Below are 21,207 nucleotides of genomic sequence, written 5' to 3' on the forward strand. Positions count from 1 at the left end.
TTAAGGGCTCTGTTGGCTCTTAGGTGACGGTTTCCTCGTGGCTGCGTGCAGCGGGGCTAGGGGAGGGTCTGTGCTGACGGACGTGGGTTACTGACCTGGTAGCCTGGCTGCCCCTGGGTGGGTCCGGGACAGGCGTGAGGTTCTGGGGGCGCTCCGTCTCTGGGCTGGGGCCCTGGCCGGGCCTCGGGGGCTCGGGTCCTGGTTGGTGTGTTGCTGGGGTTGTGGGCGGGTGGGTATATGGGGGCCCAGTCCTGGCGCAGGGCGCCGCCGGTGCATCGAGCCACCTGGGGGACTCTTCAACTGGTGGGGGAGGTTGTCACATCTTGCAGGAGCTTTCCTCTCCTCAGGAATTCTCTCTGCAGGAGGGGGAGATATAGGAGAGGTGGAGGAAGATCTCAGCCTGGGCGTCTATTGTCTTGTGTAGTCTGGAAGATGAGTGGATGATGGGGTGGGTGCAGTTTTCTCTGTAGTGGGGTCGGGTGGGCTGTCCCGGGCTCTGTGGGGCCGGGTGGTGCTGCTGCACTGGGCCCTGGTCCGGATGGGCCTGGGCCCCCTTTCCCTGGCGGGTTGCAGAGTATGGGGGTGTCACTTGCCCCTCCCTTTCTTCCCTCCCCATCTTCAGCTGCCTCCCTCTTCCCGCTCCACCACAATCACCCACACATGCAGGGCCTTGGGGTAGGGGTGTGTCACCAGGGTGCAGAGGAGGCATCCCCCCCCTCTGTCCCCTTCTGGCTGCCTGTGCCTCAATTTTATCTCACAACTTAGACATTCACATTACTCACACTCTCATAACACATACATATAGGATCTTGGGGGTGGGCTCACAACACGGACTCCAAATTACCATCAGGGTGTACACCGCACCCCTGGCGTCGTTGCCCACCTCTCAATTTTAAATACACGTAGACATTGAGGGCTATCAGGAGGGGCTATGCGCTTACCTGCTGCTCTCTGGCAGGTAGCTCCATGCCCTCCTGGGTTTTAATTGCACCTTAGAACACATATACATCAACACTACATATGAGCGGGTAGAGGGAGGTTTGGAGTCTTCTCACACCCCCGGTCTCTGCGGCCTGCTGGAGCGGGGGGGGCTAGGAGGAGGAGTTGGCCGTCCGACTGGGGTCTGGTGTGTGGGGCCTCCCTGCTGCTGCGGAGTCGGGGCAGTCTGCTTCTCCCCACTGCAGGGAAAAGGGTAACACCACCTGGGTCTGGGTGCAGTTTCCCCCTCCAGGGGCAAGGGTACCTAGACCCGGTTCTTAGAGTACGCTTGGGGAGTGTGATTGTGTGTACAGCGTCTCTTTATGTCTGTCTCCACGTTGGTTGAGTGTGGAGTAATTGCCTATGAGAGCATGAGGGTGGGAATGGATGTTTGTATTTGAGTGTGCCTGTATGTCTGTGTCTATATGTCAGGTTGGGTATCAGACGCCACCTCTCTGGGGACATCTCAGGCCCTCCAAGGTTTGGAGGCCTATCTCCCCCCACCACTTCCCCTGCCGGTGGCAGACGCCCTCAGACATCGATGCGTTGGTGGTTCTTTGTGTCCGGGGGTGGGCGTCCGGGTACACACCGGCTCACTCCTTGGTGGCTGCTTATCCGGGCCTGGAACCTGGGGCTCGCTCGGGCCACTTCGGGGGTGGGGTGCCCTCGGCCTCTCGGCCTGGGGCTCGGTCACTCAGGCACAGCTGGCTGCCGGTGGAGCTCACGGGCACGTCACTGCAACCCCCCCTGGCTTCTGCTCCGCGGCTGCTGAGTGATCCCTCATCTGGGACTCTCCTCAGCTCTTTCTGGGACAGTGGCGCGGCTGCCCCTCTGTTGGTCTTCCTTGGTCTCTTGTGTTCTGGGGGCCTCTGGATGTCTGGAGTTTTGATCTCCTCCATACCTGCTTCATGCCCTGGAGGATGGGACTGTGGCCCCCCACACCCTCTAGCAGATCATTACATTAAGGAACCTTTTAAATACAAGCGCGCTCATGCTCACAGGTGTACACACAGGTGATCACACACACAAACTACACCCTTTTTGGCTCCTACCTCAAAGCACACTGTGCGCTGTCGATCTTACGTGCTGCACAATAATGTTTAATATTAAGTATTTAGTGTTATATTCCCATATATCATTGTGATGTTGTTTATTCTATTACTCTCGCTTTCTTCTGCTTGTTTTCTTTTTTCTTTCTCAACAGGTGATCCAGGTGATCGATATATGTATTTTTTGTCTGCTTATTTTGTTGGTTTTTGTTTTTTGCCCTTTATCCCCGTCCCTCTTCTCCGCTGTTTTTTTTTTTTTTGTTTTGTTTTGTTTTTTCCCCCCTCTTTCTTTCTCCCTTTTCTTTTCCCCTGTCCCGTATCTAGCAAGTAAAAAAAATAAATTGTCTGTATTTCTTAATTGCAAATGGACCCAAATTGTATTTAAAATTGAGCCACACTTATGGAGCTCCACAATTCTTTTCCTGGTGTTTTGGTTGATATCTCTTGATTTTCCCATGTCAAAGAAACAGGCTCTGTGTTTTGGGGGTGCCTTATATGTATCCACAGGTGTGCCACCAATTTACTCACATGGACTCTACGAACCTATCAGAAGCTTCTTCAGCTCAGAATGGAATCGTCTGGAGTTTTCTTATTAATTAACAATAAACTTGGTGTATATGGACTCGTAAATTTGATGAAAGTGATCGAAAATAGGCATCTCTCTCTCTCTTTATTCTGACATTTAAGTAATTTAAAAGATATTTCAATATTTATTTATCTAAAACAAAAAAGTTTACTCTAAATTGATGTTTAACAGTAAAAAAATGTGGGGTTTTTTTTCCCCTAAAATGTATGTAAACATCTGGTTTCAACTGTGAATATACTGCTGTGTATTGAAATTCCTCTTGTTTTGCATAGAAATATACAGGGTGGGCCATTTATATGGATACACCGTAATAACATGGGAATGGTTGGTGATATTAAAGTCCTGTTTGTGGCACATTAGTATATGTGAGGGGGCAAACTCCTCGAGGTGGGTGGTGACCATGGTGGCCAATTAGAAGTTGGCCATCTTAGATATAACTTTTGTTTTTTCAATAGGAAGAGGGCCATGTGACACATCAAACTTATTGTTAATGTCACAAGAAAAACAATGGTGTGCTTGGTTTCAACGTAACTTTATTCTTTCATGAGTTATTTACAAGTTTCTCTTTGTTCACAGCCATTGACATGTCGAAGAGGTTAACACGTGAGGAGCGGATCGAAATTGTGTTGATATCTGGTGAACGCAGTAACCGGGTCATTGCAGCAGATTTCAATGCAAGACACCCTACGAGACCACCCATCTCCCATGCTACAGTTAGCAAACTGCTTGCTAAGTTTCGTGAAACTGGTTCAGTGTTGGATTTGCCAAAATGTGGACACAAGAAAACTGTCACTAATGAAGAAACATCAGTGGCTGTCCTAGCTTCATTCAGCAAGAGCCCACAGCGTAGCACTCGCCGCATGTCACTGGAGAGTGGCATTAGTCGAACATCCCTTCGGCGGATATTAGCTACTCACAAATGGCACCCTTACAAACTCCAGCTGCTGCAGCATCTCAACGAGGATGACCCAGATCGGCGCACAGAATTTGCAGAATGGGCAAAACAAAAATTGGAACAGGACCCTCAGTTCATGCAGAAGATTTTGTTCAGTGATGAGGCAAACTTTTATGTGAATGGTGAAGTTAACAAACAAAACCACCGCTATTGGTCTGACACTAACCCACATTGGATGGATCCCTCCAAGACTGTTGGATCAACAAAAGTGATGGTTTGGTGTGGTATATGGGGTACAACGATAGTGGGTCCATTCTTCATCAATGGAAACCTCAAGGCCGCTGGATATTTGAAATTGCTACATGATGATGTGTTTCCCTCTTTATGCACTGAAGCTGGCACGTTCCCTGAGTTTTTCCAGCAAGATGGTGCACCACCACATTATGGGTGCCAGGTCCGAGCATTCCTAGATGAACAGTTTCCTGGAAAGTGGATTGGTCGTCGTGGGTCAGTTGAATGGCCCCCAAGGTCTCCCCATCTGACCCCCTTAGACTTTTATCTTTGGGGTCATCTGAAGGCAATTGTCTATGGTGTGAAGATACGAGATGTGCAGCACCTGAAACTACGGATACTGGATGCCTGTGCTGGCATTTCTCCTGCGGTGTTGCTATCAGTGTGTGAAGAGTGGGAGAAGAGGGTTGCATTGACAATCCAACACAATGGGCAGCACATTGAACACATTTTATAAGTGGTCAGAAACTTGTAAATAACTCATGAAAGAATAAAGTTACGTTGAAACCAAGCACACCATTGTTTTTCTTGTGACATTACCAATAAGTTTGATGTGTCACATGGCCCTCTTCCTATTGAAAAAACAAAAGCTGTATCCAAGATGGCCGACTTCTAAATGGCCACCATGGTCACCACTCATCTTGAGGAGTTTGCCCCCCTCACATATACTAATGTGCCACAAACAGGACTTTAATATCACTAACCATTCCCATTTTATTACGGTCTATCCATATAAATGGCCCACCCTGTATATTGAACAACATATAAAGAATAATATATAAAACTAGAAAGCCAAAACGTCTGAAGAAATTTTAAGTGTGCCTATGCTACTGCCGGGTTAGTTGCCTGAAGACATCAGGATCTATGTGGTTGGAGGAAAAAGATATTGATTTTCAAACAGAGAGTCATGAGTACACAGCTGTTAGGGCCGGTTGCTATAGTAACTCCTGTGAGTGACAGGAGGGGGTGGGAGACACACACTGTAGTTGGGGTCAGACACAGAGAACGGCAATCAGGAATTAAGCTCTAAAACAAATGCTTCCCAACAGAATACTGTAGGAAAATTCTTTCACCGTGAGTGGCAGGAACTTCCAGACTACAACATATTAAGATTTCATGCCTGTAGAGCAGGTATGTCCAAAGTCCGGCCCGCGGGCCAATTGCGGCCCGCGGTCCAGTTTTAATTGGCCCGCAAGTAATTTTATAAATTGAATAGAATGTGGCCCGCACTTCAACTTTTGCCTTAGTGTATTGCACTTCTTAGTTTTAACACCAGGGGGAGCTGCTGTTGATCAAGGCAGTTGCTCCACCAAAAAGGACAATCACAGAAGAAATTTACCCCCAAGTTACTAAACATGGCAGAACTGAAGAAGCGAAAGGTAGAAAGTGAGTGCAGAAAATTTCAGACAAGGTGGGAGAGTGAATATTTCTTCAAAGAATTCAAGGGGAAGTGTATCTGTTTGATCTGCACTGAAACTGTGGCAGTTATGAAAGAGTATAATGTACAACATCATTATGAAACCAAACATCATCCCTATGCATCCTACACTGGTGCTGAGCGAGAGCAGAAATTAAAGCAAATGGTAGCTCTCCTGCAGGGTCAGCAACAGTATTTTTTTCGTGCTCAAATTGTCCAGGAAAAGGCTCCAATATGAGGTCGGGATGGAGACCTCATAAAACACGGCCTCGTTAAAGTCACCGAAATAATGTGCCCGGAAAAAGTGCAGGACTTCAACAACGTCAGCATGTCCAGAAATCCAGTTGTGCGACGCATTGAAGACTCATCAGCCAACATTAAACTGCAGCTGTCTGATAAAGCTGTGCTCTTGATTTTTACTCCATTGCATGCGATGAGAGCGCCGATGCCACAGACACCACACAGCTGCTAATTTTTTGCGGGGAGTGGACAAGAGCACGAGCACTTTAGGTGAGTAAAAAATATATTCCACAGTACCCGTGTGTTAATGTGCAGGTACACGTGCTTCAAATATCAATAATGCGCATCGATTCTGTCACTACCCTGCTTTTGCGCACGGCTTTCTTATATGCGTTTTTCTTGTTAACACACAGTACACACCGCTGTGCACAGCGCACGCACACGCAAGTCAGCTGATCTCATCTGATGCAGATTTCCTCCTTGGTCAAGTGACATTTGTCCGGATTTTTTGGCACGAGTGGCGATCAGCACCGCAGCTGGATGGCCCGATTTACATACCCAGCGCAGCTGATACTCACCAGAATAATTTACTAAAATTATATGCACTCCTGTTATTAAGTCCAGTTCAGTCTGTTAATGTTGATAACAGTTTCAAACGAACGTTAATAGGTGTGTTGCTAAGCCTAATAACTTAAATAACAAACTTGAAATTTACCCGTCCCATTTTCCCCTTTATTGTTTTTTCTCTGTGCTGTAAATATTCCCTCTAAGAAGAAATCTGAGGCTGCTGTTCTGAGAATGAGCTACCAAAGCTTTTTCTGCATAAATCAATAAAGATCCATTTATGGAAAGCTGTGATGAAGGCAGTTTTGTCTTTAATTATATTCAACAATATAACACATTTGACCATTTTTAAGTGATTTTTAAATCAGTAAAGGTTATATACCTAATTTCTAGTAAGTGGCCCAGCCCGTCCTATATTTTTATGTATGTGGCCCTCAGCGAAAAAAGTTTGGACACCCCTGCTGTAGAGTGTATTATACTGACGTGGTGACAGTGTAAGGACACCCTCTGATTTTAAATTTGAGGCGAAATTTGCGAGTAGTTTTAGAATGGTCGTCTATGGGGACAGAGAGGGAGGAGGCTGCGCTTTGATGGCGTTTGTGAGAAAACCGTAAATGGCTTCACTCCACACCAGCCACGCCGCTTTGCTAGCTTAACACCAGTGTCGGCACATGAGGACGCTGTCATAGCCTGTCAAAGATGTTGATTATATACGAATGTGAATCGCATCATTGGCTGGAGCAGCCAGTCACCGGTCACTTACTGACTCACACTGCAAAACAGAATTAATTGTTAACGTATTTATTTTAATTTCAATTCAGGTTAGATTTTTTTTTTTGTGCGCAACGCAGATTTTCTGTGCGCAGAGACCGTGACAGCTGTGCGACTGTCACATGCTGCGTCACACCACATATCCCTTATTTTATCAGCTCATTTGCATCATTGTGGTTTGAACATTTGGTTAGGGTTAATATTTAAATAATTACCAGGAAAAAAACATGTTCACTCAGTTTGAGCTGTGAGTGCGTGATCTTTTTAAGAGTTTGGTTCCTCTTATATATTAATGCATTATATATCATTGCATGCAAAATCACCAAAAACACCTGATTTCCTGGAGAAACTTGTGGACTTTGTATAAGATGCAAATGTGATCATATATAACTTCAAATACATCCGAGAACACTGCTTATTAAAAAACCCACACAAATCTACTCCAGCTCTACGATTATATCCACAGCTTGGAGAATAAAAACATAGTCAGTTAAAAAGTCAGTCACCATGGTGACTCAGTGCTTAGTACTGTTGTCTCTCAGCAAGTGTGAACCCAGGACACTCTTGCAAAAGTTTTGGTTTGGGTAATGCTACTTATTGCAAATGACACATGCTAATGTTGGGTGATGAGGTCCCAAAAGAAGCTGTCACAGTAAAGGCAGCTGGGCTAAAGGATAAACTAAAAACGACAAATACAAATAGCTGAAACATGCATGAAGCTTCTGTTTGTCTGCAGGCAGATTTAAAGCAAAGAATCAGAGACTCAGCTCTGCAGCTCCGACTTTCCAATTATGACAAGCAAGCCTAAAACTTGAAGAGTCAAAAAAAGGTCTAAAAAGCAAAAGCCTTGTGACTTTGAACTCAGACATTTAAGCTATTCACCGTTCCTATTGCTACACCCTCTCTGAAGCACTGTGCTGTGAAATCTTCTGTTATACACATGGAAATTTAACATTTCAGGAATCCCCTGGCAGCCTACATCTTTTGCAGCATAACTAAGGGAGGATTCAGGGTCACCTGGTCCAGCCCTAACTATATGCTTTAGCAAAAAGGAAAGTTTGAAGCATAATCTTAAAAGTAGAGATAGTGTCTGTCTCCTGAATCCAAACTGGAAGCTGGTTCCACAGAAGAGGGGCCTGAAAACTGAAGGCTCTGCCTCCCATTCTACTTTTAAATACTCTAGGAACAACAAGTAAGCCTGCAGTGTGAGAGCGAAGTGCTCTAATAGGGTGATATGGTACTACAAGGTCATTAAGACAAGATGGGGCCTGATTATTTAAGACCTTGTATGTGAGGAGCAGGATTTTGAATTCTGGATTTAACAGGAAGCCAATGAAGGGAAGCCAATACAGGAGAAATCTGCTCTCTCTTTCATCAGAAAACAACAGAAGCTGTTTTGGGGAATAAGTTTGTTTTTCAGCTTTCATATGTACCACCACAGTAAATGCTCAACATCACAAGCGCGTGTTGTCTCGTTAAATATGTGAACAATAATATTATGGCTCAAGTACCGGAATGTCGTCACTGAGTCACGGTGACGGCTCAGTACAGCTGAAACTTCGGTCATGACAACTAACGCAAGTGTTTTAGGCAAGAGTGTGTGCGAGATTGTATCATTTTAACAGGCAGCAGCAACGGTAGTTCATTCTGAATCACGCCTTACATCATCCAGCCCTAACTATATGCTTTAGCAAAAAGGAAAGTTTGAAGCCTAATCTTGAAAGTAGAGATAGTGTCTGTCTCCTGAATCCAAACTGGAAGCTGGTTCCACAGAAGAGGGGCCTGAAAACTGAAGGCTCTCCCTCCCATTTTGCTTTTAAATAAACAAATATGTCACTGACACACATCTGTTTCTGATTTTGAGTGACTTTTCATTCTTAATAGAGTTTAATATATCAACCTTTGTTGATATAACAGCTTTAACTCTTCTGGGAAGGCTTTCGACAAGGTTTAACACTAGTTTTATGGGAATTTGTGGGACACAAAAATCTTCACATTTTATGGGCAGGAAGTTTGGAGGTCTCAGCAAAAAGTTGGCAACATCTGTGCAAAATATTCAAGTGTGGAATAGTTGGTAGTGAGGAAACTTCATGACTGGCCTTGTTGCACAGATGGCATCCTGTCAGAGTACCATGCTAGAATTTTTGTGTGTGTGTCTGTCCCCTCATACAGGGCCCAGCCCCCACTGCTGCAGGTCTCCGTGTTGGAGAAACCATGCTGTGGACCTGTGTCCGCGCACGCAGGCCCGCACAAAAAAGGATATATGATTTCGCAGGGTCATTGAGTTCGTTTGGTTGCAGCTTCAAAAACACTCCAATCTGTGCAGTTGAAGCAGGACTCCTTGGTCCACGTCTCCACAGCTTTGATCCCGCTTTGAGGATCTGACATACAGGCTTGTAGTGGAATGGAAACACTTACTAATATAAGAGTCATTCCATGAAAATGGCACAATTTGAGTCCCTCTCACCTCTTATGGTGTATTTCATCTACTGGGTCACCAAACTTTATATTTAAACAGCTTTACATATATATTGAAATGCACCCTTTAATACAGTGTAAACAACTGAACTAATTTTGATCTTTTTATGGGAAATAATACAGTTTTTTCATTTGACACCACCTATTTTGTCATGTCCCTCATGGCCTTGATGAAAGTTTACTTTGAAAATACCAAATAAAACTATTTAAAAAGTCAGTAAATTTTGATATCAACCTGAACATCTATTTGTGCTCGTTTGCTGTTAATGTTTCGTTTTTGCAAATTTAATTGTTAATTACTCATTAAAATCACAGTTATTTCTGTACCTGAGTAACCTCTCAACCCCGTTACACAAATGATCCCACCCCCATAAATACAATGGTGTGATCCAGAATTCCATATACATCAGGAAGTGACATCACTGAAGTCTTTTGGACAACAGGACCACAGAGACAGGCAAGTTGCTCCCATCTTTTCCTTCATTTTAGTCATTTATCTTGTGATATTGTGGTCGTCAAACTCAGTGACTCAACACTGTAACATGAAAAAAAGATAGAAAACTATTACTTGTGAAAAAGTTTTTGTTAGTTCATGAATATATGGTGATTTTGAATTTCATGCATGCCATGTGCTCTCTGTCTGGTATTCACTACATTGAGCAGCAGCCAGTTTGTGCAAAAATTTCAACCCTGTTATGTTTTTGATTGTAACGGGGTTGTGAGATTGTGATGGGGTTGAGATTTTAATACTTTGGTTGTTAAGTTATCCAATTATTTAAATTAATTATTATTATATTCAATCAACATTCTTATACTGCATGCATGCTGAATGTGATTTATGTTCCATGTTAAGGATGCAAGTAAGATGGCACCAACAACAGCAGCAGAAAGGCAAAGGAAGTATCGGGAACGCCTTAAAGCTGATCCTGAAAGAAGGGAGAGATACCTGCAGAGTGAGCTGAGAGATGGAGAAAGAATGTAGAGGCAGGGAAGAAGAAAGCAATTAATGAACTGAGTAAAAGAGAACAGCATAAGAAAAGAAAAATGTGGAGAGCAGCTTATCATAGGAGCAAGGGGGAGGTCACCCAGAGCAGCCTTCACAGCCAAGATCTTCAAGGTTAGGGCAATGGGTAGTTAACAGTGTTATAGTGAAAATGTCATTTTAGAAACAGGGCGGGCAGGAGGAAAAAGGCATAACTTTCCACACCCAAGTTTTATTGCTTTGTTTTGTAGGCAACGTCTGGTGGCTCGGAAAAAGTACAGAACAGAAAAAAATAAGCTCAAGAGGCAAATAGCGGAACTCCAGGAAAAACTTGAAAAAGAAAGGAAAAGCAAAGAAAAATACAAAAAAGGTGCCAACGTTCAAAGAAATCTTCGGATTCCCCACAGTCGAAAATAACACGACTCACTTCAAATTGCCCCGTTAACCCACAAATAAAAAAAACCTTACTTTTCCACGAATCACTCATTGAAGATATCAGGAATAAATACAAAAAAGCCACCAAGGACAGTGAAAGGCAGGTGACTGCTGAAGTCACGACAGGGAGAATTGTAAAAAAAAATACAGGTTGCAAAAGTTTGCAAGTGACTCCCTCGGATTTTCAAACAAGAATTTTAGACATCATGACAGTCTTCATTTTGAAAGAAAGAGGAGCAGCAGGTTCACTGAAGACTTCAAAAGAAGAATCAAGGCATTCAATCTCAGGGATGACGTGAGCAGAATGACCACAGGAACCAAACAAACACTCACAAAGAACAAATTAAAAATGCAGAACAGGTTCCTGATGGACACGATAGAAAATATCCACAGAAGGTTTTTGGCAGAAAACCCAGGCCAGATGATATCCTATTCCCTTTTCTGTCATCTTCGCCCCTTTTGGGTTGTGAATCCAACACTCTCTGAACGTGATACATGCATCTGTAAGTTGCATGAAATTCTCAGCTTTCTGGCAGTGAAGCTCCGTCAGTTGAAACTCATTGAGACTGCCAACATTGAAGAGTTGATAGAAAAGGTTTGCTGCAACTCATCCAGCAAGAGTTGCATGTATGGAGAGTGTGTCCATTGCAAGGACAAAACTGTCCACATCACAAGTGCATACAACAGCACCGCAAACACATCATTTACCCAGTGGGTAACAGAGGAGAAGGAGATAGACAAAAAGGGAGAAAAGGCAACTGTCAAGGTGACAGTCAAGAAATCTGTGGAGGACCTCATTGAGCTCTTCCAGAGTTTTGTAAAGAAATTTAAAATGCATCACTTTAATATCAAGCAGCCTTCTGCCGTGAACTGAAGAACAACATGTCAGGGGAGGAGGCTTTGATACATGTTGACTTCTCAGAAAACTACAGCTGTAAATACAGTTCTCAAGTTCAGGCGGTCCACTTTGGGGCTTCGCATCAGCAGGCCACCCTTCATACTGGTGTGTTGTATGTTGGTGGACTCTCAGAGCCTGTGTGCTTTAGCACCATCTCCCCCAGTAGACATAAAGGCCCTCCAGCAATATGGCAGCACCTAAATCCTGTGCTAGATTACCTTCAAGGCCAACATCCACAAGTGTTTGTGCTGCACTTTTTAAGCGACGGACCCTGTACGCAATACAAACAACGAGGAAACTTCTCCAAAAGTTGATTCTGTTCATCTGGACGTAGCGTTTTGTGGGAGAAACGTTTCGTCACTCAGCTGACTGCAGGTTTCCAATCTTATAAACAGTACATTTGCATAATGACTGAAACCAGCCCACTGAAGGAACAATGGGCTGGGAGGTCCTCCCAGAGGATTCAAGGCTGGTTCTTGGAATTTTTTTGAGGCTAGTCATGGAAAAGGAGCACCAGATTGTGTCGGGGGAGCCTTAAAAAGAGCAGCTGACATGATGGTAGCAAAGGGGCATGACATCCCAGATGCAGAAGAGTTATTCAGGGCCTTGTCTGAAACAAACACAAGTGTGAAACTGTTCTTTGTGAAAAGTGAAGATGTTGAGGAAGCAATGGAGAACATGCCAAAGAATTACAGTCACCACATCTTGAAAATATGATCAATAATAAAAGAAAACTAATGCCTGAGATGGGAAAATGCAGTTTTCTGATAGTTAAATATATCCTTAATGATACATATAAATAGTACATTTTGGTAAAAAATGTAAAAATATCCAAGTCCAATTTTAACCATTCTCGTGGAATGACTCATAAAGTGAAAAAACTCCCTAGGTGAATAAAAAGGTTTGCAGTTTATGAAAAATTACACCCCACACTTTCCGCTTGAAAAATACTGTCCAGCATCCTCAGAGTGCAGCCCCGGATGTGTTAACTGAGCCAGGTTACAGTGAAGCACAGGGCGGCAGAAGTGTGAAATTGAGAGTTTTTGGAGTACAGGAGCTGCAATTCATCCATTTTAAATGATCAGTTGTTTCCCTGGTGTATAGACAGTAGCAGGGCGAGCAGTCACCGCTGCCTCGTTTGTGCCTCTGGGAAATTCCAGAGTGCTGCTGCGCCTCCAACCAGAATCTCGGTTAGCTTGCAAAGGTCGCTGAAAAATTTGGTGGAAGTGATGCGAGGAAAGCAGGAACAACAGAATAAATACACATTAAACTTTGATGACACACCAGATACTGAGGCAAACCTGCAAATCCTTTACTGCACTAAATGCATTAAAGATGTACTTGGTGCTGTAGCTCAGGAGGTAGAGCAGGTCACTGATTGGAAGGTTAGTGGTTCGATCCCTGGATTCTCCAGTCTGCATGTCAAGTATCCTTGGACAAGATACTAACCCCAAGTTGCTTCTGTTCAGTACCTTCAGGAGATGAGCAGCTACTTCAGCAGCCTAGGACCAGCAGCGCTCCAAGCATCTGTGAGTGGGACTGTGGACCTTGATGCCTTTGGGCATGGTGTACAGCAGAGGGTTACTGTGATGAGCAAACTAGCTTTGTGCTACAAGGAGGCAGATCCTAATTCTGCTGATGCTGAGCAGCTTTTATGAGCAGCACATCAAGCAGTAACTTGACAGCTCTGGTTTTCCTGTACCATAATCGCCGACTTGAGAGTACTGTCGCTTCAGTGCACTTGACGAAACTGAAATGTGAAAGCACATAGATTTTTAGTAACCTTATTATTTGAAGGTATGTTTGCTGTTTTAACTACACACTGAAATGTTGAGTTTCTGTTCAGATGCACTGTAAACAAATGCAGATGATTTCTTTCAGTTATTTCTTTCATTTTTCTACTGAGATCGATTAATAAGGACCACTGTTATTAGAAATGTGTTGTGGAAAGAGGTGCAGAAGCAATATGAGCTGAACTGAATCCCAAACTGATTTCCTTGAGGTAATTAAATGAAAACATAAGTCAGTGGCTTTACTTTTATGGTGCCTAATGAAGGCTTTCTTTTCTTTTTTTGAAGTGCTATTTCAAAAGAATTTTGAAGAATGTTATACTGTAGAGTTTATGTCCGTATCAATATAAATATATAAAAATATATAATAAACTTCATTTCTAAGCCATCTTGCTCATTGATACAGGAGGGGGGGAGGGTCTCCACACAAGTATTCATACATTTTTAGAAAATACCACAACAAAATCAAAGTCATTTTGATCGTTAAAGATCAAAAAACAAAACGGAAAAGACACCGCAAAATCTCGGAGCAACTGAATAAATTTCATGTGACTGGCTGTAGGGGGAGCCACCACGTTAGCTGCTCCGGTCAGTTCGAAATTCAAAACACAACCGCCTTTTAGAAATCTCCCGTCTTGCACCGCGGCTCAAAAAGCCTCTGACGGTTATTTTAATTTAACATAAAAAATAAATAAAAATCACAGAATGTATATTATTCAAAACTATGGACACGAGTGGGTTGCGGTGGTCGACAGGCACATTTTGCTATGAATGAAATATTGCTACTTGCACGTTTAAATTTCTATTTATTTTTTGTGTGTGACGGCTGTGTGGGTAGCAGAGGAACCGCTGCCGTTGGCGCCACTTTCAAATCCTCCACTGACACAGAATGAGAGCCCGTCTTCAAATACATTTACGCAACATTTCGCTTTTTCATAAATACTGTAAAACCAGGATTATCTTAACATTATTTCTCCTTTGGATATTCTTTTTCTTCCGAAGGTAAGAGTTTCTTATTTTCCCCCAATTTTGATTAATAAAGTATTTAGTCTTTCTCTTTATTTTAATTTGTAGATAGGTAACTTAAAAGTGTTTACATGGAATGGCCGGTAGCTGCTTTGTAAGCGTGGATGTGCTGTATAGTAAAGGCTTTGTGCGAGGGATGCTTAGCAGACAAAGTAAAGCGCCGCTTGAAACAAAAGGCTGCTTGACTGCACTGTGTCAGACACTGCTGCACGTCCATTTCTGCACGGAGACGATGTAATCATAATTTAGGATCTTAGCAAATGTTCAAATATAGCTCATTGTTAACAGTGGAGAACTTATATTTCTTTACAAAAGAGTTTAAGTGATAAGTGGTAAAGTTGAGGAAGGGGACACTCCCCTAGTCACAGCCTCCTCCCAGCAACCACGCCAGCCCACTCGGCTGTACACTGTGTCTAAATACGACGCTAATCTCGCCTTCAAGCACAATAAACAAACAAATAAATAAACTATACTTAAGACAAAACGCCCCGTTAAATAGAGGAAAGAGTGAGCCCGGAGAAAGTCCAGGCTCGGAAAACGCAGTGACTCAGCAGTTTCTCACCTGCGCAGCCTGTCATCCTCTCATCACAGCGAGGACGTGCGCACTTTATTACGGGCAGATATCGAAATATGTGCGGGCTGCCTTTAACCTTTAGTTTACTCAAAGATCAGTCAACTCTGATTATGTATTAGTCTGTTTTTAGAATAATGAAACTAATTTTCATAAACGTGTTAATATAAAGCTTTAGGCAACATGACTAATAGATGATTTCTAGGCAAACTATAGGGAAATTCTTTTTCTTTTTTTAAGCGTATCGTTTACAAACTGATAGAAAAACGAGGTAAAAAGCGGAGCTCCCATACAGACAGCTGGACTCTCCCCCAGAATGACCGAGAAAGGGACTCTGACATTAAAAAGTCTCCCTCTTACTGTTCAACGTTTTTAGGTAAGACTCTGGTTGTGTATGTGCTGCACACCATTATCTGAGAGTGAAGTAACATTTCTAATGTCTTCACATTTTTTTTAAGATGAAATCATGTTTGGTAACTTATAAAGAAAAGGTCACGATGACTGTGCCTCACCAAGAAGATAGTGTTTGCTTATTCTGACAGAAACTGCTGCTCACAAAAAGGAGAATATTTTTTGCAGTATAGTTGGCATCACTTTGTTCTAAATATTCGTTTTAACAACTCAGTACTTTCAATCTATAAAACATCAAAAATACAAAGTATTAAATTAAAGTAGCAACAAGTGACAAGTTGAATCTATTTTGTTTAAGAAGACTGTAATGACAGAATTTTGTTTCCTGTCGACTGTAACAATTAATTCAATGCATCACATTCAAAAATGTATCAGCAACATTTAGGGAAATTCTGGAAATAATTATATTTTTTTATTATATTCATTAGAGCTGTGTTCACTGAATATGTTCAGTCCGAACTCATCACAAAGTGAAGTGGCCCAAATTGAAAAGCTAAAATTTCTTTACTGTATTATTTTATATTTACACTGACTTAAATCCATAAGGTAAATTTTAATAAAGAAATCAAGTTTAATACTGCAGCTGTGGATATTTCTCACCATTCCTTATAGCATCAGATATTTTATCTGATCCATAAAGATATTCAGCTGTTCTGTTATGCAGCAGGTCAAATGCAATATAAAAATTGTAAAAGAAAAAAAACATAATTCTCGGAACAACAGAACTTTAAACTTCAAGATGCGAATTGATATGGAAATATTTTCCAATGCGTCATATCCAGACTTACACAGTAGAACTGAGTAAACAAATCTTTAAGCTCTCTTCTTTTTTGTCTTTACCACAAACACATCGAGGGCCTCAGCCTACAGAAATGTTAAGAAATGGATTAAGATCATTTTGGGATTTTTCTATTAAAATTCGATTGACATAGAAGTGAAGAAACCTCGTGTGGCTCTTGCCAATTTGAATTCTTCTCCTGGACTGATGGTGTGTTGTTAACCATTATCATCACCTGTAAGTGATTAGAGTAAGACTGCTTCATGTGAATGGAAAACGAGCATACTTTGTATTTTGGGGCATCCCTGGAGCTTAACTGTGATACCCACTGTTACACCGAGTAATGCTGGAGGAGTTGCTCCGTTAGAGCCTGGTCAAGGATTTATTTCAAGTTAGCGCTGGGCCTTTTTCTTAATGTGCCCATGTTTTATTTTTCTGTGTGTGTGTAAAAGTGCGTAGAACAGAAAGAGAGGTAGGCAGGGCCACCTCCTTGTAAAACAGTGTAGTTTGAGAGCAGCACTTTCAGCAGTGTGAGAGCCTTCTTCCTCCTTCCTGTCGACTGCCATGTCACGGCCATGTGAGAACATGAGAAAATACAGGAGAGTCAGGCAAACACTGAGCGTAGCTTTCAGTGCGATTACATTTGTGCATTAATACTAGTCCATGTGTGTGTTTCTGTACTCGGCTTCCTTTGTGTGTCGCAGCACAGAGAAGCTGGTGGCTCACTGTACTTACCCCACTCGTGTGTTTGCTGTGGTTTCTGTTTTTTATTTTGCAACATTAGCCTATAAAGTAGGCTCCTCAAACCTTGTGTGTGAATGCATAAAGAGCTTCCTCTCAGAGCCACACTTTCTTCATTTTATATTCCTCCCTCTCCTCCCTCCCTGCCTCCTCAGGCTCTTTCTTTCAGTCTGACAGTGGAGCAGCTTGCCAGGCGCACAGCCTCAATGCTCTGCGCTGCGCAGCAGCCCCTTTGCCTCGCACAAATAAATTTTTTACGTGCAAACGGTAGCTCCGACAGACCCCTCGCTTTACACCTGTCTCACACACACACTGGGGAGCGTCCAGATATTTTCTTTAGATTTTTCACCGCCCCCGAAAATGTCGATTTGTATTGTAGAAAGTGACTGCTAGGGAAAAAGGCTGCAGCCCTGTAGGTTTTTATGCCTACTGAGTCTTCTCACTGTCTCAGTGTGCGTAGCTAGGGCTCAGCGAGGCAGCACTGAGAAGGACTGGGACATACACATTCACATAGCTAGAAGGTGAAAGGCCAGCAAGGAAGGATGAGGGGACACGAAGTTGTTGGTTTTTTGTTTGTTTGTTTGTGTTTGTTTGTTTGTTTGTCTGTTTTTTTGGGGGGAGGGGGTATTTTTGGGACTGGGACCAAAACCTGACCAACCCCCTTCCTCCCCGGACACCCCCTTTTACTACGAACAGAAGCAGGAGCAACCAGAAACCCCAAACAGGCCTTTTTTCAGCTCTCCCTGTCACTGTAGTGGGCTAGCTCTATCCCTCTGATGGGTGTTTGTGTAGAGCTGCTGTTGGGACTCTCCTTGGTTTTTACTTTTATTTGACAAATCTAGTCATCCTGTGTGTCTGTGTGTGCCTCTGTTGTTTCTGTTTTATATTATTTTTGAGGACTAGTTCTGACTGTTGGCTTGTTGGTCTGTGGATTGTGACAATGTATCCACACAAACAGGCAGGAGAAGGTGTGCGTTTACTTTCAGTGTTCTTAGTCAGTAGTTAAGCTAGTTAGCTCCTCCATCATCAGGTTAACATCTCAGCAGCAAATGGTAAGTGAATCTTTTTTTCCTCTGAAGAATATAAAATGGCCTCTGGTGCTGTGACTGGAGGAGCAGCAGGACATAGACAGGAGCTTTCCAGCACTTTGCCTTTTATTCCCTCCATCACAATTTGAATTCCACTCTTTAATTCTTCTGTGAGTGAGAGTGGATGTTTGGGACGTAGTTATCTGTAGTTACCTTTTCTGACCCTTTGTGACCACATAAGGCTTCATTTGAGCAGCCTTGGAGGTTAAGCATCAGCACCAAACATTTTACATTTAAAACTGTTTTGTTTTTTTAAATAAAAACTTCTTGGCCCTTTAAGAGGATTTTTTTGCAGACAGATATGCATGAGTATGTTTCCTGTTTACAGCTGAGTTTTATGGAAGTATAAATCTTAAGTGTATCCTGTCAAGTGTGGTGCCATCAGGTTCAGTGCTGGCCCCGCCCTGTCCATTTCGAATCCTTTTTTATACTGACGAATCAGTCAACTAACTCTCAGTTGCACATTAAAATGACAGAGAATACTGGTTCCAATGTAAGGATCCACATGTAAAGTAAAATATATCAATCAACAGAAAATCCTTTAAGTTACAGAGTACAAATTGTCACAAGGTTTCAACTGTTGATTACATGTGAAGGATATTTGCAGTTATTTTATAAACCAAACCGTAAACAAAAACTGATTTTTCATCACTGATCTTCTGTAGTTATCTCTGTTGATATATCTGTAGTTGGAAATGCATTTAAATAAATAAAATCCAAGCAGGTTAAGATGACTACTCCACTTATCCTTAAAAAGCAACCCTCCCTTGTTTTCTTCTTTCGTCTGACACATGAAATACTGAACTGCAGCCAACATTCGCGAATTAGATGACGGGAAAATTGTAAGAGAACCTCTGGGCTGGACCAGAGCAGCTGTACCTTCAATAATACTGTGTGGCATGAGTCTGGATTAGTTCCTAGGGGCTGCATCAACAAGACATGACCTGCTAGACAATTGCACTAACTGATCTGCTCTGATTGCAGTGTTTAAAGCGTGACCCTCTGCAGGGCTGCAGGTAAGATGCTGTTTTACACTCTTGGTATAAAAATACACATTTGGTTCAGTGGAGATTCATTAAAATTGGGATGCGAGTATTTTAATAAATCACTTTCTATTTTACTTTCAGCTTTTTGAACTTGATGTATCTTGAAAACTCAGACATCTGGCGGATGTTTGTATTTTGTTTCTTTTTGGTGAAAGACTCCTTCTAAAAGCTGCATGTAAATGTCATTTTTCATTTTCTATCTTTATTTACATTAGAGTAGCTTGTTACAACTCAACGTTCCCCACTGCTGTGTGCTGTTAGTGGTTTGCCTTTAAGGATATAGTTGGGGTAAGTACAGTCATACTTTTTATTTTATTTCAGTTGCTTAAATAATCTTTTATTTGATTTTATTTTTTGTAGTATGTTTCAGGTGGAAATCATCAGAAAATAAAATGTGTGGATTATTTTATCCTTAAATACTTTGTGGTGAAACATTTTTTAATGTTATTTTTCTTCAAAAATATCTGCGCTACGCTATATGTCTTCCCCCCCCCTTCCTCTTTTTCTCCACTTCCTCCATATTTTCTCTGTTTTTAAAACAAAACCGTACAGATGAACGGAATCAAAAATTCAACATTATTGTACTTGGCCGTCTTCCTCAGAGAAAGGTCACATACATTTCAGTCTTGTCTTTGCCCTCCCGCCCCCGTGGACATGCACCAGCCTGAGTCATACTCGGTGTATCCAGGGTGCGCTCTAGCAGCACATCATGTTTTGCAGATGTGCTGAATCGCTTCAAATCATCATGTGCTGCCACTGTGAGCCCTGGATCCTCAGCATTACACCGCTCCTAGTCCATTTTCCTCCAGCTTAGACTTTGATTGCAATAATTTCTGTTACTTGTCTTAAAACTATAAACCACATGTGGGTGAATGAATGCATGAGTCGCTTTCCTGTTGTCTGTTAGCAGCTGGACACATCTCATTATCTGAGTATCACTGAAATATGTGGTTTATTTTTCTGTCAAGATCTGTGAAAAGAAAAGAATTGCACTGACATGAATAGTGAGCAGCAGTAGTGAGCACAAACTCACATTTAATTCTGTGTCAGTCAAGCTGAAATCCTTTTGTCTCCTGACAACAAACTAATTGCACCAGTGAGCTGAAAACAGCATTTCCTACTTATAGAGAACATAATGAGGTTAGAAATTTAGGACAAATGATTTAGATAATTTCCTTATTTAGGGTCGACAGCTTAGCCACGTTCTATTTTTAAAAAACAAACTTTTTTTTAGGTTTTTCACTCATAACTATGTTGATTTTATGTTAGTGTTTGTGTGGAAGAATCAGCGATTAGACTCCAGCCACAGTTCTCTTTCTAAAGGTTTTTATTAAAATAAGGGAACAATGTGTTTTATCCACATCATATAAAACAAATGTCTGTTTATGAATAATTGTTTAAGAAACGTTGGAACAAACACACAGCTGACCAGGAGTGCCTGCATGTTTCATTGTTGCATTTGTTTATATTTTGTTGCTGTTTTTCTTGTTTTCGATAGGTACTCGTGTCAAAGCCTGCCAGTGTGTCACCCCGAGTGGAATCACTCATTTCAAATATATTCTCGTCCCTCCAGAGATCACTGACCCATCCACAGCTGCTGTCACAAATAACCTGAGAGGTGTTTGCATTTAAATCTCTGCTGCTCTGTGAAACTGTTCTTTATATTTCAGATCAGTATGTGGGAGGCAGATCACTGCGTGCTGAAAATACGCTGCATTACCTGTAGTGCTTGGATTTATTCTTTACTTGTTTTTCCAGAAATGCATGTTTGTGAGCACGTGTGAGTGTTGGTCACATTCAGTGCATCTGGCCGTAGCAGCACATCATTACTGGTATTTCTTTTCACTGCATTACCAGTATGTTATGTGCTGCTTCTGTCAGACACACATCACTACACTGCTGTGATTATCAGTGGCTTCAAAAAAGACGCATTTATTTTGTTATAAATAAACAGCACTGCTAATGTGTCTAAAAATTCCCAGTGGATGAACATAATGGTCTGTGGGTCGATTATGACTGTTACACATTAATAAAAGGTCAGCATTTGAAAACTAAAATGTCTACTGAAACTTATTTTAGACAAAGAAAAGGTTCAAATCTTGTCTCACCTTAAACCACATGCATGCTAAAGTCCTTTAAGGTCACGATGGCTTTGTTCCAAGCACAATAATA

The 21,207-nt window shown here is 42.1% G+C and overlaps 1 pseudogene; it reads left to right on the top strand.

Moving 5' to 3' along the window:
- The window catches only part of LOC134625026 (NACHT, LRR and PYD domains-containing protein 14-like), a 551,707-nt pseudogene that overhangs the window by 410,892 nt on the left and 119,608 nt on the right, over positions 1 to 21,207 (top strand).

Source organism: Pelmatolapia mariae, linkage group LG3_W (genome assembly GCF_036321145.2).
Source record: "Pelmatolapia mariae isolate MD_Pm_ZW linkage group LG3_W, Pm_UMD_F_2, whole genome shotgun sequence".
Classification (NCBI taxonomy): domain Eukaryota; kingdom Metazoa; phylum Chordata; class Actinopteri; order Cichliformes; family Cichlidae; genus Pelmatolapia; species Pelmatolapia mariae.